The sequence below is a fragment of the Felis catus genome, chromosome D4 (assembly GCF_018350175.1).
Source record: "Felis catus isolate Fca126 chromosome D4, F.catus_Fca126_mat1.0, whole genome shotgun sequence".
Lineage (NCBI taxonomy): Eukaryota > Metazoa > Chordata > Mammalia > Carnivora > Felidae > Felis > Felis catus.
The window spans coordinates 68,309,650-68,336,129 of record NC_058380.1 but is presented as its reverse complement, the minus strand read 5'-3'; the positions used below and the strand labels follow the sequence as shown (position 1 = coordinate 68,336,129).

General features: G+C 47.6%; 1 long non-coding RNA gene and 2 pseudogenes across 1 annotated transcript; 1 reads left to right on the top strand and 2 right to left on the bottom strand.

Annotated features, from left to right (window-relative positions):
• The first annotated feature begins 3,539 nt into the window (after positions 1-3,539).
• Positions 3,540-8,558, top strand: LOC123381561. The gene is made up of 3 exons (XR_006588704.1): positions 3,540-3,632; positions 5,057-5,157; positions 8,446-8,558. It is a non-coding gene; the product is annotated as an uncharacterized LOC123381561 (long non-coding RNA).
• On the bottom strand, positions 5,662-14,339 carry LOC109493900 (annotated as a pseudogene).
• On the bottom strand, positions 14,214-24,592 carry LOC123381508 (annotated as a pseudogene).
• Between the last annotated feature and the right edge of the window lie 1,888 nt (positions 24,593-26,480).

Below are 26,480 nucleotides of genomic sequence, written 5' to 3'. Positions count from 1 at the left end.
ACAGAAAATCCCAAGCAGGCTCCACACTCAGCCCGGAGTCCGATGCAGGGCTCAATCCCATGACCCTAGGATCATGACCTGATCCCATAACCCTGGGATCAAGAGTCGGAGGCTCAAACAACTGAGCCACCCAGGAACCCCTGGAACTTTTCTAAATAGTTCCTCTCTGATTCTCCATTTTTTTTTCTTTGATAGAAAGAGGAAGTTGAGTTTCTGTCATCCCACCACATTGCAATGGGCCAGAGAGAGCAAGGATGGTAAGCCTGATTCTTAGATGTTATCACTGGGTGGGTAGGAATGCATCTGTAATACTTGACAGAATCCTTACTTATAGTGTCAATTATTCCTGATCTGGGGATGTCATGTTACTGCCCCTTGTCCTTTGGTCACATTTACTTGCCTCCTATCTGGGGGAGCAGGGAACATCACTCTAAATTCTCTAAATTCATGCTGGTGGAGTAAGTGGGCCCATGATGTTGCTCCCAAATCCTCTACTTAGTTCTTGCCTGCTTGCTGATCTAGCCCTTCAAAAATATTTTGCCTCATTTCGCATTTCCCAAAGGCCCTCATCCTACAGAATTTTGTCTCCTACACAAACTTGTACACCAACTGAACACCCAACTTCTTCTCAAATCATCGTTGTATTTTTGCTTATTTTCCTTCTTCTCCTTGGGTTGTACTCAGAATCCCTTCCATCTCCTTCAAAACTCTGTTCCACAGACTCCCCTCCCTTTCTTTGATCTCCAATCCTTCTTCCGGGTATCTCGTTCCTGCATCTGAACCCACCAAATATCTCCCAGCCTGAAACAACTTTCCCTTCACCCCAACTTGCCCTCGGGTCATCATCACATCTCTTGCCTTTGCTTCACTGCCAAATAACTTGAGCAAATATCCCTCACACTTGGTCTCTACTTCCTCGCCTCCACACATCCTCAACCCACAGCAATCTGGTTTGCTCCCAACCTCTCCACTGAAACCACTCTGACAAAGGTCAATAGCCTCCTTTTGCCAAACCCAGTGGGTGCGTTCCAGTGCTTATCTCCCTTGGCCTCTCTGTGAGTCTCATGTTAATCACCCCATTCTTCACGAGGCTCACTTCTCTGGGTCTCCACACCTTCCTCTCAAGTTTTCCTCCTACCTTCTTGGCATCTCACTCTTTTTCCTGGTCATATCATCCTCAGTCTTGATGGTGGCAGAAAGAGAACACCAGTAATTAGAAGTAGGATGTGAAACTTGGGGCCCCAGTGATGCTGCTTTCTGGGAGCTACAGAGGATCTCACCAATTGTTAGCCAAGAACTTGGCAAACCAGGACAGAGGTGCCTAAGGAGCTGAAGATTGTGTGTCCAGGTGCTCAAGCAAGTACAACAGGAAATTTGCATTGTCTTTCATCTCTTCAAACTGTCTTCCAAGTTCCCAGAATCCTTCCTATCAGGGTGGAGATATCCACAAAAGAGACACATGGCTCCACAACACTGAATAAATGAAAACAATCCAACCATCCAACACCGAGGATCGAGGGTGAGGAATGACTGATGTGTAGTCTCTCATTCATGCACCATAGGAATAGTATTCTAGCAACGCTTCCCCCCTCTGCTCTACATAGTCATTCCTATTGGCACACAAAGATGCTGTTACTCTTCCTGTCTTTGAAAAAGTAGTATCATATCGTATTTGTCTTTCTACATCTGACTTATTTCTGACTTAACACAATGTCCTCAAGATCCATTCATACTGTCAAAAATGGCAGAACATCCTTCTTTCTCACGGCCGAATAATATTCTGTGTGTGTGTGTGTGTGCGTGTATCTTATTTATCCATTCATCCATTAATAGACATTTAGGTTATTTCTATATCTTGGCTACTATGAAAATGCTGCAATAAACGTGAGAGTTCAAATAAGTTTTTGATATCTTGTTTTCATTTCCTTTGAATATATACACCCAGTAGTGGAATTGCTGGATCCTATGGTGGTTCTGTTTTTAATTTCTTGAGGAACTTCCATACTGTTTTCCACTGTGGCTGCACCACTTCACCTCCCCACCCAGAGTGCCCAAGCCTTCCCTTTCCTCCACATCCTCACCAACACTTGTTATGTCTCACATTTTTGATGACAGCCATTCCACCACACGTGAGGTGGTATCTCATTGTGTTTTGATCTGCTACAATTTCTAGAGGAAACAAGGAGCCAGATGGGAGATGGTGTAATTATTAAAACTTAGAAGAGGGGCCCCATGGAGCTGAAACTCAGATCTCTGAGTCTTTTTTTGACTGGGCTGGTGCCCCTACATCTGAGGTGGCTCATAAAGACTTGGGCTGAGAGTCTGCCCTAACCAAAGGTGTGTTACCTCTCAGACTCCATTCTGTCACTTGTAATGGAGAAATAATGATGCTGACTCTGTAGGGCTGCTGAAAGGCTAAATCAGGCACCGTAAGCAAAGCACTCCCTTCCCTAAAAGGGTAGGGCAACCAGCTGACTGAAGATCAATTTAGTTGTTCAACCTACAGGAATATGACTACACAACAAACAGCTTGGGAAATGTCAACCGTCACATTACTTGATTTCCCTATTTGCGGGGTCAAAGTGACAAAGCAGCAGGTATCCCGGCTGCCATTTATCCTGGGGCAAACGATGAAGTGGCCCTTGGTACCAGACAAAGCAGGGACTTTCTCTAGGGAACCTGACAGTGAGACACGGAGCAACCACGAAGAGGGTTCTCATGTCAAGTTGTGGTTCCTTATTGGGTTCTGGCTAACTAGTCACATGCCTCCGTTCCATGAGAGCCACTTGAGAAGAGTCAGCTAAGGGATCAAAATGCCAGTTTTTTTTTGCTGTAAAGCTGGACTGGAGGCTGTAATTTGGATCTGCTCACTCCTTCTCCCCTTCCACCCAGGTGAGCCTGAACCATGACCTTAACTGCAACTGTAACCACAATTCTAATCATAACCCTTTCCCCACCCGGCCTGAGACAACTGTCAGGCTCCAGGACAGGCCTGGCTACTGGGCCCACGAGGGAGAGGACAGCACTGTGTCCCGGTGCAGTCTGGAGGGAGAGCGAGCCAAGGAGGGCAGGGTGACTTCATTCTTGTCTACGAGACTGCCCTCTGTGGGGAGGAAGCTGGAAGGAGGAGGGTGCAGCCCCCTGGCCCCTGTGTCCGGAGAGGGACTGTGGCATCCTCCCTGACAGCACTCCCAGCCTTCTGTCCCCTCATCACTGTGGCTCCGCCAGAGCTGTGGGGCCTCCAGCCCCTAGGGGCGCAGGTCCCAAGGTGGATTCCAGGTTCAACCCCAAGCAACAAGCACAACAGCCACAGGACTGGCGCTGAGGACGGAGGGTGGGCACTCCTCCTAGGACGCAGGACAGGCTGGCCTGGGAGCACCGATGCCGTGGCATTGCAGGGTGGCCGGCAGGAAGTAGCCGTGTGTGTGCATGTCCGCGTGTGCATGTGCGTGCGAACTAGAAGAGTGCTGGCACTAAAGCACTGTCCCCTGGCACTCATTTCTGCAGCGGGTCCAGGCTCCCCGAGGGTGACATTAAAGGGGGAACACCCACCATCGTGAGGAACAGGAGGGTGAGCATCTGCGGCGGCAATCAGAAGACATGGCGCCTCAACCTACACTGAGGACTTGGAGGTGCTGCGGGGATCCAGAGGGGGAGGGCGATGGCAGGGGGCAGTGCTCAGGGTGGCATGGTGGCCGCCTTCAGCAGCCAGTCTTCCCTGTGGCCAAGCAGAGAGGCAGGCACAGGTGGGGCCCAGGGGTCAACACCACCCTTCTGGGCTTTTGGGATTTACCAGAGTACGTAGGGGAAGGAGGGGAGAGGGGAAAGGACTCCTTTGTAAACAGTCTTAGAATCATCCCATTTGAATTTTAAAAGAAATCTGACCTTATTTGTAATGCCAGCTGTTACAGTGGTACATAGCAGGTGCTTAGTTTGTTTTGCTTATCTTTCACATTGAAATTCGATTTTTTTTCTGATTGCATAAATAATACATAACGATTTTTGATAATGAGGACTAGTTTACCCTTGAACAATGCAGGTTTGAACTGCATGGGCACACTTATATGTGGATTTTTTTGATAAATACAGTACAGTACTGCAAATGTGTTTTCTCTTCCTCTCTTCCTTGTGATTTTTTTTTTTTTAAGAGAGAGAGAGTGCACACGTGGGGGTGGGAAGAGAGAGAGAGAGAGAGAGAGAGAGAGAGAGAGAGAGAGAGAGAGAAAGAGAATCTTCAGCAGTCTCCACGCTTAGGTGGCGCTTGATCCCACAACCCTAGGATCATGACCTGAGCTGAAAATCAAGAGACGCTCAACCATTTGAGCCACCCAGGTGCCCCTCCTTGTGATTTTGTTAATAAGATTTTCTTCCCTCTCACTTCTTCATTGTATGAAGGCAGTATGTAATACATACAATATACAAAATACATGTTAATCAACTGTTTATATTATTGGTAAGGCTTCCAGTCAACTGCAGGCTGTTAGTGGTTCATTTTGGGGGAGTCAAAAGTGAGATGTAGATTTTGACTGTGCAGGGTTTGGTGCCCCTTAACCCCTGTGTTGTTCAAGGGTCAAGTGTATTCATATAAATATCTGAACAAAAAGAGTCACCTAAAACGGCACCACCCTAAGCTAGTCACCATCAATGTGGGTTATCACCTTCTCTTGCACCTCCTTGTGCATTTATATACATACATGCGTATACATTTCACAAATTCATAAATGTATAAATTTCATAAATGAGAGGGCATTATTCACTTTTTTAATCAGTCACCAACCTTCCGCTCTCATTCCCCGACCCTATCCGCACCCCGCAGTCAGCCCTTGTTCACAGTCTGGTACGAACCTGTGCTTTGCTGTTTGTAGCTATCTGCTATTGGTCTTTGTTTTGTCAAATGAGGCCACCGGTTTCCTCGCATCTGGCTTTTCTCGGTCAGCAGCACTCCTGGAAATCCCTCCTAGGTCACCCGAAAGGGCTCCAGCTCCTCTTCGATGGCTCCTGCGTGGTCTGTGGCAAGTGACATTAAGTTGGCATTTCTCCACCCACTTTCCCCAAGGAGTCTGACCCTCGCAGATGCAGAAGAAATCTGAACCCATGTGTGGTGCAGCGGGAGACCAGGAATCGCCCAGACTGAGGACCTACTCTCCTTAGTACCTGGTAAGCACAAACTCGGAAGATTATGGGGGAAAAGCCTTTTAAATAACAATGATGGGGATGCTGCTGCTGACAGTGACTAATAGTTGCATTTATTGGTTTTGACTGTCTTGCGGACTTTGTTTTTTTTTTCTAAGTTTACTTTTCCATAAGTAATGCCTTCCCATGGTTCAAAATCCCCAAACGTACAAAGGGTACGCAGTGAAAAGATCCCTTCACACTCCTGTCTCCCAGCTGCGTGGCTCCCCACCCCACAAAAGTGCCATTAGTGGGTACTTTCTACATTATTAAGAATTTTGATTTTCTTGGGGTGTCTGGGTGGCTCAGTCAGTTGAGCGTTCACTTCTGGATTTTGGCTCAGGTCACCATCACGTGGTTTGTGAGTTCGAGCCCCACGTCAGGCTCTGCGCTGGCTGCATGGAGCCTGCTTGGGATTCTCTCTCCCTCTCTCTCTCTGCCTCTCCCTCGCTCTCTCTCTCTCAAAATAAATAAACGTTAAAAAAAAAAGAATTTAAATTTTCTTTATTCCATTTACTCATCCACCCAGAGTAAAGTAGGTAGTAGAACACTTATCATTCTATGTTACAAAAGAGGAAGCTGAGACTCCAAGTTTCAGACATTAAGCACAACCTGGATGGGGATCCTCAGTCTATCAGACCCCAGGCCCACTGGGCCGGGTTTTCTTCTCATCGAATGAGCTCACGGTGTGGCTCCATGAAAGGAAGCCGATCATAAGTCCGGGTCTGGAGTGAGTGCTCATCTCTCCCACTGATTCATCACTTTAGCAGGCCTGGATTTTTCTCCTCCGAGTCTTCTTGTTTTTCTTTTTTTCCTACCACAAGAGCAGAGCTGACTCCCTGAGCAGTGGGATGTGACCAAGCCAAGGACTGTCCCACCTACGTTTTGCAGCATCTGGAGCTTCTGGAGAAAGCCGGTGCTTGTGCAGCTGGGCCCCTTGTGTCTTCTTTCTATCTGCCTGGTGTTTGCCCTGAGGGCTCAGGATAGAGGCCGTCTGTTCCTGCATCTGTTTGCCTACCTCTGCCAAGAAGCCTTTCCCAATGCCCCTTGATAATCCCCTGATGCTCAGTTGAGAAAGATCACCTAGGCTTTCATGGGCTTCTTCCATCTGATCCTCACAACAAGCTTATGAGACAGGCATGAGGAAACTGAGGCTCAGAGAGGCCAAGGGACCCCCTCAGGACTCCACAGCATGCAAGTGGCCCCATTAGGACTGAAACCAAAGTTTTCTCAGGCCAGTTCCCTGCTCGATCTACTGTACTGGCCACCTCTATGGACTGCCCATGCCCTTTGCTTCTGGCTCTGGTGCACAGGCAGTACTATATAGAGGTTAAGGTCATGGATTTGGGGATTAGTAGACTGGGGTCGGGGCCTGGCTTTGACACTTTGCCAGCTCTATAGCTCAGGACATGTTCCCAATTTCTCTAAACGTTGGCCAGCCAAAAAGCGGAGATGATAAGATTTGACTCATAAGGTCCACGTGAGGCACAGCGAGAAAACGAGACCATGTACACAGCGCTCTCATCACAGGCCTTGGTTGGATGTGAGCAGTAAAGGCTTTCTCTGAGGATTTTAAAAACTGACTCATTAGCTCCAGTTCTCCTTCCTTGTGCTTGGCAGACAGAGGCCTACTCGCCAATCTCTGAGCACGGTGCAGTGTTTTGCACAGAATGGCTGATATTTTGAGCTAGAACTCAAAGGGTGATGAGTCAAAAAAACAAGGGAGAGGCTGCCAAGGCCAGTAGGTGTGAGGGTGCTGGCATTTTCTCAGAATGATGGCTCTTCCCATGTGCTTGGACCTCACAGGTGGCTGGAGGGGGTGTGGAGAGAGATAAGCCTGGAGAAGTAAAGAGGAACCAGACCCATACCAGGGGGTAAAAAGGAGAAAAAAATTAGCTTGTGGCCTAGTGGGTCCAGGATGGGGATCAAACCAGACCTCTACGTCTAAGACTATTTTATTTTAGGCAAGATGGAAAAGAAATAGAACTTCCCAGGGGCCCCCAGCTACCCCACAACTGATTGGCAAGAACAGAATTTTTGTTGTTGTTGGAAGAACTCATCTGTTTCTCTTCCCAGTTGCAAGTTTCCTTATGGATCTTTCTATTTCCCTAGATTTTCTGGTCTACTCTTCCCACTGCTAGGATAATTCCAGATAAAGATGATCTCTTCTGAATTTAGGAGTAGGAATACTTAGGAACATTCAGCTGTAAAATCAGAAAGGTTTTGATTATTGAGGAGAAAGATCACACTAAAACAGCCAAAAACAAGGAACTAACCAAAAGCTGCCTCTGCTTGGTCTGTGTGTAACACGGCAATACAAATGTGTAAATTTCTTCCTAAAACCAGAGGAGGGAAATTCTCTAAAGTTTATACTGAACAAGAGATGGTATTTAGAACATAACAACAAAGTGCTCATGATTTTTTTTTTTTTATTGTTTATTTTTGACAGAGAGAGCACGCACAGGGGAAGGGCAGAGAGAGAGAGAGGGAGACACAGGATCCCAAGCAGGCTCCAGGCTCTGAGCTGTCAGCACAGAACCGTGAGATCATGACCTGAGCTAAAGTCGGACACTTAACCGACTCAGCCACCCAGCCGCTACCATGGTTTCTAATTTTACATATAGACCATGTCGACAGCACTTGCTTTGTTTTTGCCACGTTCATTAGGTTATTCTTATGCAGGTAAAAATATTCCTAAGCATAACCTAGTATCCCCAGGCCTTGCCAACCTGCAGGTGGTCTTGGGGTTATCCTGAAAATACAGTGTTTTTAGTCTATGCCTATGACAGACAGAATAATGGTCCCCCCAAAGAGGTCCACCTCCTAATCCGCAGAACCTGTGACTATGTTAGGTTACGCGGCAAATGGGAATTAAGGTTGGGGATGGAATTAAGATTGCCAATCACTGGTCAGAACATTAGGGGATAATCCAGGAAGGCCCAATGTAATCATGAGGGTCTTGATAAGAGGGAGACAGGAGTATCAGAGCTGAAGGATTTGTGAAAATGGAAACAGAGGCCTGAATAATGTGGCCACAAGCCAAGGGATTTGGGTGGCTTCTAGAAGATGGAAAAAGAAAGGAAAGAAGGATTCTCCTTGGAACTCTCCAGAAAGGAGCGCAGCTCTGTGACACCTTGATTTTAGCCCCATGAGACCCTCTGACTTCCAGATCTGTATGATAGTAAATCTTTGTTATTTTAAGCCACTGATTTTTCAGTGATTTGTCGCAGCAGAAATGGGAAACTAATATAATGCCTTTACTTGCTGATGCAGGAGCTGAGCCCTTTCCACCCACTGGGAGTCTCGTGCTTATTCTGGACAGACGATCCTGGGCTGACTCATGTAACTCACAAACACTTCCCCCACATTCTTCCACTCCAGCTCCTTCAGTGACCTGTGATGCCCACGTTGCCTTTGACCATGTTTTGTCACTGAGGCAGGGATCTCTTGGGAGCACCCAGGCCCATCCCCAGGGGATCATCTTATACGACACAGAGCATCACATGCTGGGGTTTCCAAAGTGGCACCGTCCCTGCCATCATCACTTTAAACTTCACCATTGTCCCTGAAGGAACTGGAAAGAGATTGCTTCCCACACCTCATGCTTCGCTGAGGCATCTGGTCTCAAGGGGTGGCTGTTCGTATCTCTGTACAACATGGGCAGCCTGCATCCCATCTCCTCTGGGGAAAGAGTGGGAGCTATCCCATCCCCGCTCTCACCGACAACACTCTTGCTGTGACTTGTCGGGCTCCCTCAGCCAGATGCCCTCATGTACATGAACCCCCCTTCTCCCCAACATCCACTCTCGCCAGACATGCCAGATACATTTTCATCCCTGCTAAGCCACAGGGATGCCCTGCCAGGGCCACAGAAGAGCTTTAGAGTTTTACTTGCCCCATCCCGCTCCCTAAGCCATGTTTCTAGAATCTTCATTTCCTCAGCCACCATGGGGTTTGAGCACCTTGGCCGGCCAGTAGGGAAGAGCCACTGAAATGCTTTGCTCTAGAGAAGGCGGATCCCATCACTCCCTCTGCAGCTGGGCACACAGAGCATTGAGACCTCAGCATCTTACCCCCATGTGCCCTCAGAGATTTATTTGCCAAGCAGCCTTTTTTGGGAAGAGGTGAACGCGTGGCGGAACTAAATATCATTGCCAGCCCCACCCCCTGCCATTATACCACTCCCCATTGACCTCACCTGCAAAGCTGTTCAACCCTCATCCCAGATGGGCCTCAGGAACAGGCAGGAGTGACCCTGGGCCCCATCCCAGCTCCAGTCTCTCTGGCGGGGCCCCAGGTGGCTGTTTTGGCCGATAGAGCAGTCCCAGGAAGAGGAGGGGTCCCCTGCAAGCTGGGCTCACCAATCAGACCCCGTCTCTGCAGCTGAGTCTCTTGTGGAGCTCATTTGCATAATTTGGTTCAATATTTACTGAGCCAACCTCATTTTCTGGGCTGTCTGCATGGCCGACAGCTGGGAAGGCTGCAATTACCGTATTACACGCGTGCAGGGAAGCCACGGAGAGCGCACACTGAGAGGCGGCTTCCAAACAAATGGCCCTAGGGGAGTCCCCGCCCGTGGTCTACCCCATCCCTGCAGCTGGAAGGCTGCCTGGGCCACAGCTGCAAGCCAGGCTGCACCCAGGCGCAGCTGACAACAGCAATGGCAGCAGTAACAGTCGGGCGTACTTTCCCTTAAGCCAATCATTGGAGCTGGCTTCTGTTGGGTGCTTTGGTGTGATCATCAGGCTTTCTTCTCCAGATGGGATTTCTCACTAATCCTCACTGCGGTCCCAGGAGAGGGGCCATCAGCAAGGCCTGTTTCAGGCCACTGTGTGGCCAAAAGGAGACCGATAGGCCAGGAAGAGGCTTCGCTTCAGGCCCAGCTGGATTCAGGGTGTGAGTGATGTCATCGAGACTCATTTTTTCTCCAGTGAAGTGCACCCTCACACAGTTTCAGGGGGGAACAGTCTGAGATCAACTGCCAGAGGCCTGAGGGTCACTCGGATTGGACAAGCAGGGAAAGTTGCCTCTCCAGGGCAGCCCCTCTGTGACACACAACAGAGCAAGGGAAGGTAGGGAAGGATCTGAGAGCAGACAGGCCAACAGTCACGGACTCTGCCCCTGGAACGTAGGTTCGTTTAAGGCAGGGGCTGCTGGTGTTTACTCCCCAGCATCTAGGAGTATCTGAACATGAGAGGCTTTCAAATAAATAGGCTGATTCCTGCTTCTGGATGGATGGAACATACTTGAGGCTTTGGGTAGACAGCCATTAAATGTGGATAAAAATAGCCAGCCCAGTTTGGTTGGGATGATTAAATGAGAAAATAGAAGTACACATGCCTAAAATTATAGGTCACACTTAATAGGGGCTCCATAAAGGACCGTAGACTTCATGAACTCATCCCTTTTCCAGCCATACTTGACCATGGTAATCAACCCAGACAGACAATAGTTGCCTGTGGATTACTTGTGTCCCCCAAGATAATAAAGTAGTTTTTAAAAATAATAACGCTAACCATTTTTAGCATACTTCGCCATTTACAACGCACCTTTACAATAATGATCTCATTTGAATCTCTCTAAACATCCATGGTAATCATATGATAATTAATGCTAGTTGAGAGCTCGTCCATGCCAGATACAGTCCTGGATGCTTTGTCTTTATTGATTCCCTTCATCTTCACAAGAGCCCTAAAAAGTAGGTGTTAGTCTCCCCATGTTACAAATGAGGAAACGGAGGCAATGGGAGGTTAAATAACATGATGGTGGTCACATAGCAGATAAACAGCAGAGACCCAAATCATCTGGCTTCAGCATGCCTTCTTTTAACCACTACGCAAGATGCCGTTCTCACTGGTTCCATGAGAAAACTGGACGTGGAATAATGCAAAAGTCTCACAAGTAACTGGAAAGTGGCAAAGGTGGGAACGGAGAGCAATAATCCGGATCTTTTCTGCGTTCCAGCCAGTAAAGCTTGGTCTCTCTCATTCCATAGTATATAGATCATGTGCTCAGAGAGCCACAGTTTTCAGTGGACAGCTGCCCGTGGGGCTTGGGACCCAGAGCGGACACACAGCAGGGATCAATGAGGCAGCTGAGTGGTGTGGGGGCAAGAACAGGAATCCCCTACTGAACTCTTTTCTTCACAGCAAACCTGCAGGGCCAGGGAACCTGGGTGGTGGGCAGGTCAGAGAGGAGAGGTAAGCTAGCGGGCAGGGCCAAGCCTGAAGACGCTCTGGGTGCCCCGAGACAGCACCCCGCCCCCAGACACACAGGAAAGCACCAGGAAATGTCTGATGGGCGAAATCAAAACAAGCACATTACTGAGTTGGACCCGGTGGGAGTTTTCTCCACATGCCAGCAGAGAGGAGACACAGAGAAAACAGTGAGCCAGTCGGCATGCCACATTCTGGGGCTGCCCACACACACCTGGGGCAGTGAATGGCACCCGAGGGCCTCCCAGCCACAGAAACTTTTGGGAACGGCAGGCAGTGAGGCAGACAGGTCAAAAGTTTACACCTAAGAGTCTAAATCTGTGGGATGCTAAATGCAAGGTAGTATCTTGGATTTGATCTTGGAACAGTGAAAGGATATCAGTGGAAAGCCACGTAAAGTCTGTGGTTTAGTTAATAGTAGCATAACCCAGCGTTATTTTCTGTTATGGCAAATGTACCATGCTTGTGCAATATGTTAACAGCTGGGGACACTGGGCGAAGGGTGCACAGGGATCTCCGCATTACTTTTTCCTGAAAGTTTAAACTTCCCAAAGAATTTCATTAACATTTTTTAAAATATTTACTTATTTTTGAGAGAGAGAGAGAGAGTACACAAGCAGGGGAGGGGCAGAGAGAGGGAGACAGAGGATCCGAAGCAGGCTCTGTGCTGACAGCAGAGAGCCTGATGTGGGGCTAGAACTCACAAACCGTGGGACTGTGACCTGAGCCTGAGGTCAGATGCTTAACTGACTGAACCCCCCAGGTGCCCCTTATTCAACTTTTTTTTTTTTTTTACATCTCTAGATGGAATCTCAATTCCATCACATGCTGTGCAACCCTGACTAAGTCATTTAAGCACTCCGTGCCTCAGTTTCTTCATCTTGCACGCAAACATGGGGATAACGATGGTCCCTGCCTTTGAGTATCTATGACATTTAGCCTCATCTGACACTGTAAATACTCAATGACTGCTTTCCCGGGTTGTGGTAGACATGGGGACGGCTTCCAGAGCCCCCTTCATGGAAGCACTTGCCAGGGCAGCCCTGCCTGAGGTCATGCCCTTTCCAGAGCAGAGTGATGGGGCGAGGGGTGTGGTATAAAGACCCTGTCACTTCACCCAGATGCGGGATAGCTCTGCCCTGGGGAGGAGGTTCGCTGCAGGCCTCCCCGTGGGCCGGCCCAGGCTGTGTCAGGCCTGGTCACAGTTGATTTCCCTTGCTCAATCCCTCACAGGCATTGATTTCCTGATCCACATCTTACCCCCCAGCCCTGAAACCCATTTCATTGTTTGCTTGTAAGAACCTTACCTGCAGCAGTTGGTGCTTGCTGGGAGTGGTCCAAGAAAGCAGGTGGTTCAATGGGGGCTTGGGAGCTGTGCTAATCCCTCTCGGCTGGCAAGGAGGACCCCATCACTGGTGGGGGTGAAGCACAGGCAGGTCCTGGTGCAAGGTGGCTTCCAACTGTTAAAACTTGTCCCAGTGCTGAACTGGATGGTGCACCTGCAGATGGAGTGTGTTAGCAGGCAGTGAGTGCATCAGGCATTTGAGACTTGGGGATCAGTGGGGGGAGTAATAGTGGCTCTAAAGATCACAATATTAGATGGCCATGGTAAGCACTATGGAGGCTTCTACAGAAAGATAATGAACAGCCGAGGCATAGAAGCAGGTAACAGAAAGCTAGAAATGGAAGCCACAGGGCCTCTTTAATTGCATCCAAGGAAACTTCCATACTCCACAGAAGGAAAAGGGAATGAATTCAAGACAAGCCTGAAATAGTCTCAGTGTCCAAACTTCAAAGGCAGTTGACTACCCAACCAAATCAAGTCTGTTAGGCCAAGGCCAAGCTCAAGGCTTGGGATCCCGGCAATGGGATAGGGACATCGGGGTGGATGCCTCTGAATGTTTCAATTTCCCAGACTCCTGTGAACCTTCTGAACCAGAAGCATGGTCCAGTCTTCGCCTCCCCTCAAGACAATATAGAGGCCTCTACCTGCAAAGCAACATGTACTTCCCTACCCGCAGGGCCCACCTCAACCTCCTCTTCCCCGTTTGGAATCTTCTTTAAGAAATCCTTACCTTCCCTGAAGCTAAAAGAATGTTCGTATTCCTTTCCACTCCCTGCTCCCCCCTCCCTCAAATCAATACAGCTTTTATTGTGTCTTTAAAATATCACAAATAAGTCTGAAAAATCATCTGGCATCTTGCTGTTTTTGTAGCAGAACAACTTAGATCTTATTCATTAGCCTCCTGCACCATTCGTTTCTCAGAAACATAGATGTCATCCAAAACGTTTCTGATATTCTTGTTTTCAACTGTTGTGACTTATTGAGTCAAAACAGCTGAGTGTGATACAAGTTCAACATCATTTCCCTCAAGAATCAACTCCTCTTACTGGGCTTGGGATACTGAACAAGAAACACCTGGCCTCATCCAAACCCTAGATATTTTGGATTTCTGCAAGAGAACCATTTTGCTGAATAACAACGTTGATGGGGAAGTGAGCGTTCACAGACCTCATTTTGTAATGGAAGCCTAGCGTAATGCCCTTGACCATGTTCTGTACGTGACTACAGATGGTGCAAATGGTAGCCAGTTCTTTTGTTTCCCCACCACTTGTCAACTCGGAGCCTCTTCTTTTTCTTTCCGGGGAGAGTGAGTTCTATATTGATGTGATTTCAGTCCCTATGCAGGGTTCCTCTGGGGCCCTTCCCAATAACAGTGTGTCCCTTCAGAGTGATGTTGACATTCTCTGCAACGTCAACAGTCTGATTGCTGAGAATGGTCTTCATTCTTCATCTCTTGCAGTAGATGTGGCAAAGAGAGCTGTTCATATTCCTTTTATTAGTTTTTTCCCAGCATCCAAAATCTTATTTATTTATTTATTTATTTATTTACTTTTTTACTTTAGAGAAAGAGTGCAAGCATGGGAGAGGGACAGAGGGAGAGAGAAGGAGAAAGAATCCCAAGCAGGCTCCACACCCAGCACGAAGCCTGATGTAGGTCTTGATCCCATGACCCTTGGATCATGACTTGAGCGGAAATCAAGAGTTGGACACTCAACCGACTGAGCCACCCCCAAATCTTTACAATAACAAGGCAGGATCTGAAGTTAGTTTTTGTAGTGATGGTGGACCTCCAGCCCTTGCAGCACTGATAGGGTTTGGTGGGGCTGTGTGTGGTTCACAGGGCCTTGTTGATATGCCTGTACACCTCTGGGCCTTTTTGAGTATCAGAGAACAAGATGGGGCCACAGCCCTGGAAGGAGTCCAGTGCCAACTTGTTGAAGGTGAAAATCTTGCTCCTGGCCCTGAGGATGTGGCTCACGTGCAGTGTGCACACCTTCCATTTGGGGGCCACCTGGATGCACATGTCATCTGTTATGGTCCCTACCAGCACAGCTGTTTTGTCCTCCTGGCAGAAAGCTTCATCTTCTTGGTCATCGAGGAAAGGGACAGAGGCCACCAATTGGTGCAACTCATGAACAACCTCTTTAGCAAAAGTTGGTTGAAGGTAGAGCTGTTTGTCCAGCCAGAGATCTGTACAGATTTACCAACAGTCTTAGGTGGATGTCCTGACTCTTGGGCTCCTTGTGCCAAATGTTTCGGTCCTTGTTGTGGTGGAGGTGTCCTCCCATGATGGTGCCTCCTTCTCAACCAGGTCCGTAAAGAACTTTTATAAGTCTGTACAGTTTTACCTTTCACATTTAGGTCTTTAGCCAACTGAAGATAACTGAAGACACACACACACATAAAAAGGTGATTTTATTTTTGTCTGGTTAGAAGCCAATTTCCCCCAACCCTATTTATTAAAGATTCCATCTTTTTCCTCTGATCTTTTAAAAAATTTTTTATTTTAATATTTTATTTTTGGGAGAGAGCGAGAGTAAGTGCACCAGCAGGGGAGAGGGTCAGAGGGAGAGAAAGAGAAAGAGAGAATCCCAAACTCCAGTGCAGGGTTCGATTCTATGACCCTGGGATCATGACCTGAGCAGAAATCAAGAGCTGAAAGTTCAACCGAGCCACCCAGGTGCCCCTCCATTGATTCTCGATGTCACTTCTTTCATATGTCAAACTCTAAAGTATTCCTAGATCTGTTTCAGGGTGTTTTCTTCCATTTTTCTGCTTTGTCTTGTGCCTGCTTCTTTGCTATGGCTTTGTAATACATCTTAATAACTGGCGAGTAAGGTAAGTGTAAATGATGACTATTATCATTACAGATGAGGACACTCAAGCTCAGAAAATTTAAGTGTGTTTCTCCAAGATCACACAGCCAAACCAGAATTTGAACCCAAGTCTGCATTATTTAAAAGACTGGGCTCTTTCACTCCACCAGGCTATCCTCAGAGTTGTCTCTTTCCCGAGAAAAGGTTGGGAGGGTATTTTGATTTCTTTGGCTTCGTTCGTCCAGCATCAATGGAGGTCATGTTCTTCCCAGGAGGAACTGACATTTCTTTTTGGCTCCTGGAACTGAGGGAGAAGCCACATTATCTGCCACTGTTGCCTTATCCTTGGGAGCACCCAGGATATGGTAGAGAAAGCCAGCCTTGCGCTCAGGGCCCAGAGAAACAGCCCTCTGGTTAGTGGGCTTCATGCTTCCTGTATGGTGGCTGCAAACACCATATGAGAAACCACGTAATTATCTTTCTCTTTTTGAAAATAGATCTGACCGTATCTGTCTCCGTTGCTTAAAACAAAATAAAGAAATGACACTACACACCCGCCCCCCAACCAGCCACCAAGAAAAAACAAAACCTGCAGTGGGTTCACAGTGAAGCAATAGGCTGAAGACTGTTGTTGTTTGTGTTTCTTTTGAGTCACGAAATCTCTTTTTTTCCCTGTAATACAATCATATGCAGAAGCCCCAATAAAGTGTAGCTTTATTAACATGTAGCTTTTAAAGTCTAAGTGTAGATCTGTTCAGTTTCCTTCTGTGCCTGGCACCCAGTAGGTGTTCAGTAAATACTTACGGATTTCATGATGTACACTTGGGGCCTGCCCACTGAACCCATTTGACACCCACTGCCCTTGAGGTCAAGTGTGAGCCTCCATTATGGCACTTAAGAGCCTAAACTTGGCCTAGTCCTAACTTCACCTCCCACCTCTTAGACTGAGGCTCAAGCCACACTAACCATCTCATCATTCCCAAATTTGCCTGGTCCTTTCTTGCACCTGTGCCTTTGCAAGAGGTAGTCTCTCAGTCAGGATTGTCTTTTCCTCCCATCCCCTGCTGTGTGAACCACCAAACCTTTGTAGCCCAGCTCATATATCCCCAGCTCCAGGAAGCCTCCATTGATTTCTTGCCAACTACCTTGTATGCCCCACCTTTATGCTGATTATGCACCTGCTATCAGACTTGTCCTGGCCTCGTAAAGCTCTGTCACAGAACTCTTTGAGGAAGGGCTTGGGCCCTTAGTCTTCATCCTCAGTCTAGTACTTGGTCTGGCTCTTAGTGCTCAATAAATATTATGTGAATAAATGAATGAAGAAGTGAATCAATACATGAATATGGAGACACTAGTCAACCCGTTGGAGGTCTGTCATTGAAGGATCTAGCCCAGGACAGCCCTCCCAGATGGACCAGCAATGGTAAACACCTAGCAATGTGTGTCAAGCCCCAAGAAGGTGGCTGTATCTATGTCATAGGCTGGAAGAGGTAGGAATCTATGAGGCTGGGTTCTGACCATCTATAGCTTATAAGTGGGAGCCAATCAAGAGTCCGTTCTTGGAGAGGTAGGAGCCTCTTCCTGCCCAAGGACTCCTCTCTTCCAGCACCCACCCTTCCCTCTCTGTTCCCTCCCTAAGACCCGGGCCTTAAGAAACGGTTCCTACCTCCATAGCCTGTGGACAGCCCTGGGGAAGAGCCCCTTCCACATCCTAAGTCCCAAGTTTCCTTTGGAATCTTGCAGTTGGCTCTTCATGGGCAGATACCAATGGCCCTTGTCATCTCGGAGAACTTGCCTGAGCCTCCTTCCCAGATGGTGATCCTTTTGGAGGTCTTGGGTCCTGCCTCAATCATTTTCTCTGCTGGCCCATGGAGGTGCCTAGTGCTGGGCTTTGTCTTAGAGGCTCAATGAATATTAAATACCCAGCAGATCTGTGGGAACAGAAAGGTCACCAAAACCATCAACAAGCTCTAGCCTGGTCTGGAGCAGGGGCAGAGCCATGAAGAATTCTGCTCTAAGGGGAGACATGGTAAACAGACAGTGACAGTGTGGTCGGCTATATACATGGATATGCTTTCAGTAAGCACCAACTGCACGCCAGACACTAGTTGCTATCATACATGGTAAGGTCTTGCTTATAGGATTGTGGAAGAGCAAGTATAAAGATCCCCATTTTTTGGATGAAAGACCTAAATGTGAGACAGGAAACCATCAAAACCCTAGAGGAGAAAGTAGGCAACAACCTCTTTGACCTCGGCCGTGGCAATTTCTTGCTCGACACATCCCCAAAGACAAGGGAATTAAAAGCAAAAATGAACTACTGGGACCTCATCAAGATAAAAAAACTTCTGCACTGCAAAGAGACAACCAACGAAACTAAAAGGCAGCCAACGGAATGGGAAAAGATATTTGCAAATGACGTTATCAGATAAAGGGTTAGTTCCCAAAATCTATAAGGAACTTACCAAACTTGAACACCCAAAAAACAAATAATGCAGTGAAGAAATGGGCAGAAGACATGAATAGACACTTTTCCAAAGAAGACACCCAGATGGCCAACAGACACATGAAAACATGCTCAATGTCACTCATCATCAGGGAAACACACATCAAAACTACAATGAGATACCACCTCACACCGGTGAGAGTGGCAAAAATAAACAACTCAGGCAACAACAGATGTTGGTGAGGATGTGGAGAAACGGGAACCCTCTTGCACTGTTGGTGGGAATGCAAACTGGTGCAGCCACTCTGGAAAAGTGTGGATGTTCCTCAAAAAATTAAAAATGGAATTACCCTACGGCCCAGCAATAGCACTACTAGGAATTTACCCAAAGGATACAGGAGTGCTGATTCATAGGGGCACATGTACCCCAATGTTTACAGCAGTGCTTTCAACAATAGCCAAATTATGGAAAGAGCCCAAATGTCCATCAACTGATGAATGGATAAGAAGATGTGGTTTATATATACAATGGAATACTACTTGGCAATGAGAAAGAATGAAATCATGCCATTTGCAGCAATGTGGATGGAACTGGAAGGTATTATGCTGAGTGAAATAAGTCAGTCAGAGACAGATATCATATATTTTCACTCATATGTGGAACTTGAGAAACTTAACAGAAGACCATGGGGGAAGGGAAGGGGAGAAAATAGTTAACAGAGAGGGAGGCAAACGATAAGAGACTCTTAAATACAGAGAACAAACTGAGGGTGGATAGGGGAGAGGGGGAGAGGGGAAAATGGGTGATAGGCATTGAGGAGGGCACTTGTTGGGATGAGCACTGGGTGTTGTATGGAAGCAATGAACCACAGGAATCTACCCCAAAAGCTAAGAGCACACTTTACACGTTGTATGTTAGCCAATTTGACAATAAATTACGCTAAAAAAAATATTTTCTCTAGGTCTGTTAAAAAAAAAAAAAAGATCCCCATTTTTTTAGATGAGGAAACTAAGGCTTACAGAAGTAAGATGATTTGCTCAAAGTTTCACAGTTAAATGAATATCAGAGCTGCAGTGAGAACCCACATCCCTGTGCTGTAGGAACATAGAAAATAAAAGCCATTCCCTGTTGTTTTTTCCATGGTGGGGGGGGGGGGAGGAAGCATCCGGGAGGGCTTTATAGGTTTGATCATTAACCTGGGCCCTGAAACCGCTTAACACTGGTTCATTTATTCAGCCAAAATGTACTGAGCGCTATTAGATGCCAGGCACTAAGAAAACATAGAATAAGATACAGACCTTCCCTGAAGGAGCACAGTGATTTCCATAGTGACATAAAAAAAAAAAAAAAAAAAAAAAAAAGGAAAAGCTTGTGTCAGTGGCAAGTGTGACAGGAGAGTCCATGGGAAGCCATCCATTCAGCATGGGGCTGGGGAGTCATAGAAGGCTCTCTATCCAGTATGGGAGATCATAGGAAGCTCCTACTACAGTGTGGGGATTGTGGGAAATTCCTGGTCCAGTGTGGAGGATCATGAGAAGCTCCCCAGCCAGTATGGACACCATGAGAAATTCCTGGTCCAGTGCAGGAGATTTTGCGAGGCTTGGGGAGGAGGGGATACCTGGGTTGAGTCTAGAAGACTGAATGGGAGAGCAAGGAAAAGAAGTGTCCAGAAAGACCCTAGAGCAGTATGCGCAAAGGTCTGGAGGCGAACTTTTTCTGGAGGCCCAGAGAACAGGTTGACAGACAGCCATCAGTGTGTGTGTGTGTGTTCCAAGCCCACAGTGGGAAATTCATGAGGCCTAAGTCAATTCCTGGATTAGTACGAGTCCATTATTGCTCAGAATTGCATTGAGAATTGAGATTATAGTTTTGTGAAGTCATAAGGAACACAAAAGGGACACAAAAAGGTTGTAAAAGGCATTCCAGGCGACAGGAAAGGAAGAATGGCCCTTTGGAAACGGTTCACTTCTCCCAGGCACCTTCCTCTGCCTGCGGCTATAGGGGCCTCTGGTTGAAGAATCCACACAGTCAAGCAAGGGCCATTGCTCCAGCAGGAAGGTGGCCCCTGGAGTGGGTCAGGGACAGACAGCAAGGAGCAGGGAGCTTCTCGGAGGGGGCCGGAAGACCCAGCCCTCTTGTCTGCACGAACTGTCTGGATGGGTTCTGAAGCCGAACAGGTTGATTTTTCTAAAGAGAGGGAATTCTCCACCCCCAACCCACTCCATGTACAGTGACACAAATCTGAAGAAATAAAAATCCTCATCTGACTCCAAATCCTCTGAGTTTTCCCTGTGCCCCTCCTTCTAGCCATGTCATAGGAGGGCAAAGGTCCAAGACCTCCGCAGACCAGGACGATCCCACTGTCTCCCCACCCCCAACACTGGTACAGAGAACTGGCATACAGAGGTACTTGGGCATGGCCTGGGGCCAAGTGTGAGGTTCCATTCTCCCTCGGCTACGTTGCGATGAGAACTTGGCAGCCGGCTCACCCTCTCTGAGCCTCAGCTTCCTCCTCTGCGAGGCACTTCACGACAAGGATTAAATGAGTCAATGCCGGCGAAGCTCAGTGCCCACGGTGTTGTGGGTTTAGCGTCCTTCCCTCCTTTCCCCTGCTCGGCGTGGGCAACTGCAGTCCAGTGTGGGCTGGGTTTTCTCGGCTGGCATATTCCCTTCCTCTCCCTAGCCTATTCCCCACGGCTAACTTCAAGTCTTCCGTGACCCAGAGGTGCTGGTTCTTCCTCCCAGGCCTGGCCCTGAGGTGCCCTCCCACCTGAGCCACGGCATGGCTCTCTCTCCCCACGAGGGGGCGTGTCAGGGCACAGCGGAGGGCACTCACCTTTCCAGCCTGTTCTCTGTCAGGTCCTGGCATTTCCCCATCCCTCACTTGGGCTTTTCACTTACTATTGTTGACAGTGTCAGACCAACCCTCCTCTCACCCCAGCCCCACAGGCAAGCCTTCACAGCACAACTCCTAACTGGTCCCTTGTTAGCCGTGGGTGCTGAGCTCCTAGTGCCGCTGGTAGATATGGCAAATTTTGTCTTTGGCTTTGACACAATGTCCAGAACACAAATATGCAAAAAAAATAGTTGTGCTCGGATAGGCACAGTTCCTGAGTTATGTGTTCAGAGAGTAGAAGGAGGGAACAGTCCTCTGCTGGCACCTGGGCAGGAAAGCCTTCGCAAAGCATGCAACATTGAAGTGGGTTTTAAAGGTTGAATAGGAGTTCACACGAGGAGAGAGGAGTATGGGAGGATTTCTAAGCAGAAACCAGCATATGCAGAGGCCAGAGGTGTGGAAAGGCCTGGGTAATGACGTCCTGCTGTATGTGGCAAAGAGGGAGGGAGACAGGCGGAAGGCATGAGCTGGAGCAGGTCTGTAAAGGGTGTTGAAAGCCAAGCGGAGTCGTGTTTGTTATCCTGAATGCGGGAACAGAGAGCAGTATGGCAGAGGGGCCTCAAAAAAGCTCCAGGGGTCTGATATTCCAACATGTCCCCAGCAGACAAGAGGCATCCCTTCACCAGCGCCCCCGTGACCTTCCCAAGCAGTGTGTTCTGGGTCACTTGACTGGTCCAAAGTGGAAAAACCTTTCCTATAGCATCATCTAAAGCAGCTCTCACACTGTCTGCTCTCAGGACCTCTTTTCCCTCTTAAAAATTGTTGAGACGCCCAAGACTTTTTGTTCATGTTAGGTTACATCGATCAGTATGTATTTGATTCAAAATGAGAAATCTAAAAAAAATATTAAGTAAATCCACGTTATTTTTTTTAGTCTTTATGAAAAATAATTATTTTAAAAAAATGACTGAGAAGCATGGTATTGGACCCAGTTTTTGCCAATCTTTGTCGTCTGGCTCACTAGAGGGCTGCTGGCTGGCCACATCCGCTCCCAGAGTCTCTGCCTGAACACGGGCCTGGCCTTGGTAAGGACGCCCTCCCATCCAGCCTCTCACTGGAGGCAGGCTCAATGGATGGATGAGGAAACCAGGCACAGAGGTAGAGAGGCATGGCTGATGTCACGTAGCTGGTGTGGGGTGTGAAGGCAGAAATCCAGGCCTGGTTAGTCCAAGTGCTGAACCCCCAAGCCCCCCTGGTCTGGCCTCCGCTTGAATTCTCAGGAGTGCAGCTGTTGTTGGTATGCTCTTCACCGAGGTCTCAGATGGAGACCCATCTGGAATTTGTCGCCAGCTACCGCTGTCTCTACAACCAGCCAGCTCACTAGATTGTCAGTCTTTCAGAAGCTAGTGCAAAGGTCCCTGGGGTGAGGAAGCAAAAACAGAGCAGCCTTCAGGATACTGTTCATCCTTCAACTTCTTAGCTCTCTGAACTGGGGGGTGACAGAAGGGATAGGAGAGCCTAGATGCCCAGGAGGGATGCAAACACCCCAACCATATGTTCACTGCCCACCCACGTGTCATCAATAATGACTGGGCATCTCCTCTTGTGTAGCCCTTCACTAGGTTCTGGGGATAGAGAGGAAAGGCACAGGTTTCCAGGAAGAGGGGCCTTGTATGGTTTCGGACACTGAGGAATTAGCAAGACTAAGGAGGTGGGAACAATCCCAAACCAAGTGCCTGGCCCTGGGTGACTTCATCATTTGCTGAATGTATGAATCAAGGAAGCAGCCATGTGCCAAGACAAAAGACATGATAGAGCAGAATTTGGGGTTGGGGGCCCACTGGAGATCACAAAGAGCCCAGCGCGGGGGCCGTATCCCCCTCCCCTAGTCTGCCCTTCGTGCCGTCTCCATAACCACCTCTAGCACCTAAAACACACATTGGTCCCAAGTAGAAGAAACTGGGGAAACTCACCCAGCACTTAAACTCCATGTGCTAGGACCCAGGGCACCTAGAGACTGATCTGGTGGCACAGCAAGGGGAACAAACAAGGCCTTCTCCTCGCAGAAATGCTATTTCTGGAGTGCTGAATTCAGGAGAACCCATCTAAACACATTTTCGGCTCCATTTAAGCCCGGTGAAAAGTAACAACTGAAGCATGAAAGTTGCAGCTGTGCAAAGTGGCTGAACAGGATAACAGCTCAGCACTCAAACAACAAGGGCAGCTTGAGTGCCTAAGAAGACCGGTCACACACACTGGAGGTGACAAATGAGTAAACACACGGACCATTAACGGCAGCCAAGTATCTCACCGTCCAAGAAAGGGGTCAGAAGCCTGGATGGTGAGAAGCTGGGATGAACCTGGTGGCATTGGACCGGAATGGAAGGCACGAGGTGAACTCATCAGTATTTATATATAGATGGAGCAGTGAGACTCCAGAAGCAGTGAGCATATCTAGCACCAAGTTTTGGTTTCTAAACACAGTCTCTGCGGAAGGGAACCAGAGCTCCTTGAAGAGGCACTGGAGCACAACAAGTACAAGAGCCTGGAGCACAGTATTGTGCCAGAAGTCAGGAAGAGGGGTGAGAAACACAGAAGCCAGCCTTCAGAATGCACACAACTGCAGAACCTGGGACAATGCACGCATCAAAACCGCAGCAGCAATGGACTACATGCCACTCAATAAAACGGGACTCTGAGCCCACACGAATGCAGAGGAACGAGAATACCAGAATGCGGGAGACTGCTAATAAATGCAGAAGAAACTATGCAACTTGAAAATCACCACTTGGCAACTACCTTAGTGCTACGAACTCAGGCAAGAAACACCAGTGGATACTAAAACTAATGGGCCAAGGTTTCATGAGAAATAGGATATTCTGTCTCAAATATCTTATCATACAACATTTACTAAATGCAAAGGGACAACGAGTAACTGTTCAGCGGAGAAGCCTGGCAGTTACCACCTGCCTTGGACAATCAGAGTGAACCAGCAGTGGGCCAAACTGACGCCCTGGCCCCCCTCATGGGATGCAGTGAAAAAGAGCACAGTGGCACTTCTGTGTTTCTTCCAAAACCACCTTAACTGGAGTCTGGTCATGAGGAAACACCAAACATAAATTGAGGGTCATTCTAGAAGGCAACAGTCCTCGGGGCGCCTGGGTGGCTCAGTTGGTTGAGCGTCCGACTTCAGCCCAGGTCATGATCTCACAGTTTGTGAGTTCGAGCCCTGCGTCAGGCTCTGTGCTGACAGCTCGGAGCCTGGAGCTCGCTTTGGGTTCTGTGTCTTCCTTTCTCTCTCTGCCCCTCCCCCACTCATGCTCTGTCTCAGAAATAAACATTAAAAAAAAAAAAAAAAAAAGGCAACAGTCCTGTAATCTTAAAACAAAAAACTGTTAATTAAGGTCATAAAGACTAAGGACGGACTGAGGAATATGGACTGAAGCAAACTATAAGCATGGTGTGCTACCCTGTATCAATCAGGTCCCTTTGCTACGAGGACATTAACTGGGACAACTGCACAACGGAAATGGGTTTGGGATGGGATGGTGGTGGTAAAGGGGAGTACTGTGTACTGTCCCTGTAACCTTTCTGTAAGTCTGCAATTGTTTAGAGGTGAAAAGTTGTTAATGCTCTTTGCAAAAAATGTAAACACGGTATAAAAATTATAACACCAAAGTTAAAGGTATGAAAATATCTTACGGGGTGCTTGGGTGGCGTAGTAGGTCGAGCATCTGACTCTTGATTTTGGCTCAGGTCATGATCCCGAGGTTGTGGGATCAAGCCCTTCGTCAGGCTCTGCGCTGACCATGGAGTCTGCTTAAGATTCTCTCTCCCTCTCTCCCTGGCTCTCTCTTAAAAAAAAAAAAAAAAAAATTACAATCAAATAATTAGTGAAACTATTAAACTTTTAAATTTCCTTAGAACTGGGGACAAAATAAAAATTAGACAAACTGCTGTCAAACCAGGCCTAACTGACCAAAAAGAAATTTGAAACTCCAGCCCTGCCAAAAAAAACACAAAACCCTAAAGGACTGAAATACTAAAGTTTCAAAAATCACCTCAAAGTACACAGAATTACTTGAAAATAACTCATCCTCGAGCTGTTCCAAGGCATACCTGCACCAACCCCATTCATTCTCATCTAGTTTCTAACCAATCACTTTTGAGTAATTTATCAAGTATTCTTCTAATCCGTGATTGCAGGCAAATAAAACCCAGACTAAAACTCACCGCTGGATTTTTATGAGTTTTGAGACAGCTTTGGACTTTGTTACAGAAGCTGTCAATTCCATAGGCAGTAACCAGCTGCAGGAGACACAGGCTTCCATGTGGAAGGCCCATCTAGAGAGCCAGCACAAGTGTAGGACAAAGCCTCCCAATGTTCTTGGCACAGCAAATATAATAGCTGCCCAAAATACTGGGGGGAAAGAGAGGAGTCTGCTTGAGATGAGGCCAGCATTGAGAACAGCTGCCCCAGGTGCTCTGAAGACCATTTCACTGTCTGAGGAGGATTACAACCTCTTAACATCAATAACTCATGCCTAACCAGCTGGGAAAAGATGAGGGTGTACATCATGAAGAACAGCAAGCTGAGTGTCAGAGACAGGAGTTGTGAGTCTGGGATGGCTGTTTTCTAATCTGTACCCTTGGAAGACAAATCATGCACGCTCTACCTGGTGAAGGATCCTTTACTATTCAAATGTTGTCATGGTAGTTCAAACTCAATAGTCGTCCCAGCCTCCTCTCAGTGAAAGCTCTACCCGAGGGACCACTGCTTTCGCAATCAAGTATCACAATAGAGAAAAAACCTTTTACAGCCAACTTGTCAGCACCACTGTCCCTGTGGTGCCCTCATCACTGCTGCCGTACTGGATCTTTCTCCTACCAAACTTAGACCTTCACTCTCCCTCCTTGTCACTGCCTGCCCTCCTCCCCACCCCGCCCCTCCATTCCCAAACTCCCTGCACTCTGTTCTGGAAACTAGTTTGCCACCCAACTAGGTCCAATGGCTACACTCCCCCATCTGGGGGTTCCACGTACTCTCTTCTTCCAGCTGTGGTCAGGTGCTTCCTCCAGTTGTCTGATCCTAGGGCCTAAGGATTCCCAGATGCATGCATCGCACTTCTTTGTTCTGGTGAATTCATCGCTATGCCAGGTTCAGCTTCAGACTGTGTGCTAAATTTCATTATTTGACCGCGAGAGCAAGGAATAGCGCAGCAACAGCAGAGAGTAATTTCAGAGTAGTACCCGAAGACACCACATATAGGCTAGGCTAGCACGTAAGGCACACGAGGCTTGATACTACTACTCTGGAAAGGACCTGTGACAGTCACAGGCAACCCAAACCAAAGGTAAGACCCAAAGTCAAGAAGCCAAGAATGTCAAAGCAATGGGAAGCATCATATACTTTAATGTATGATGGGCTAGTCACACAGAACAGTGGTGGCCAACTTCCGCTGTAAAGGGCCAGATGGTAATTATTTAGGCTTTGCAGGCCTTAGTCTCAGTTTCAAGTATTCAACAGCAAACCTCTGTAGCACAAGTAGCCACAGGCAATATGTAAACAAATGAGCACGGTTGTATTTCAATAAAACTATTTATAGACACTAAAATTTTAATAATTTTTACACCATAAAATCCTTAAAA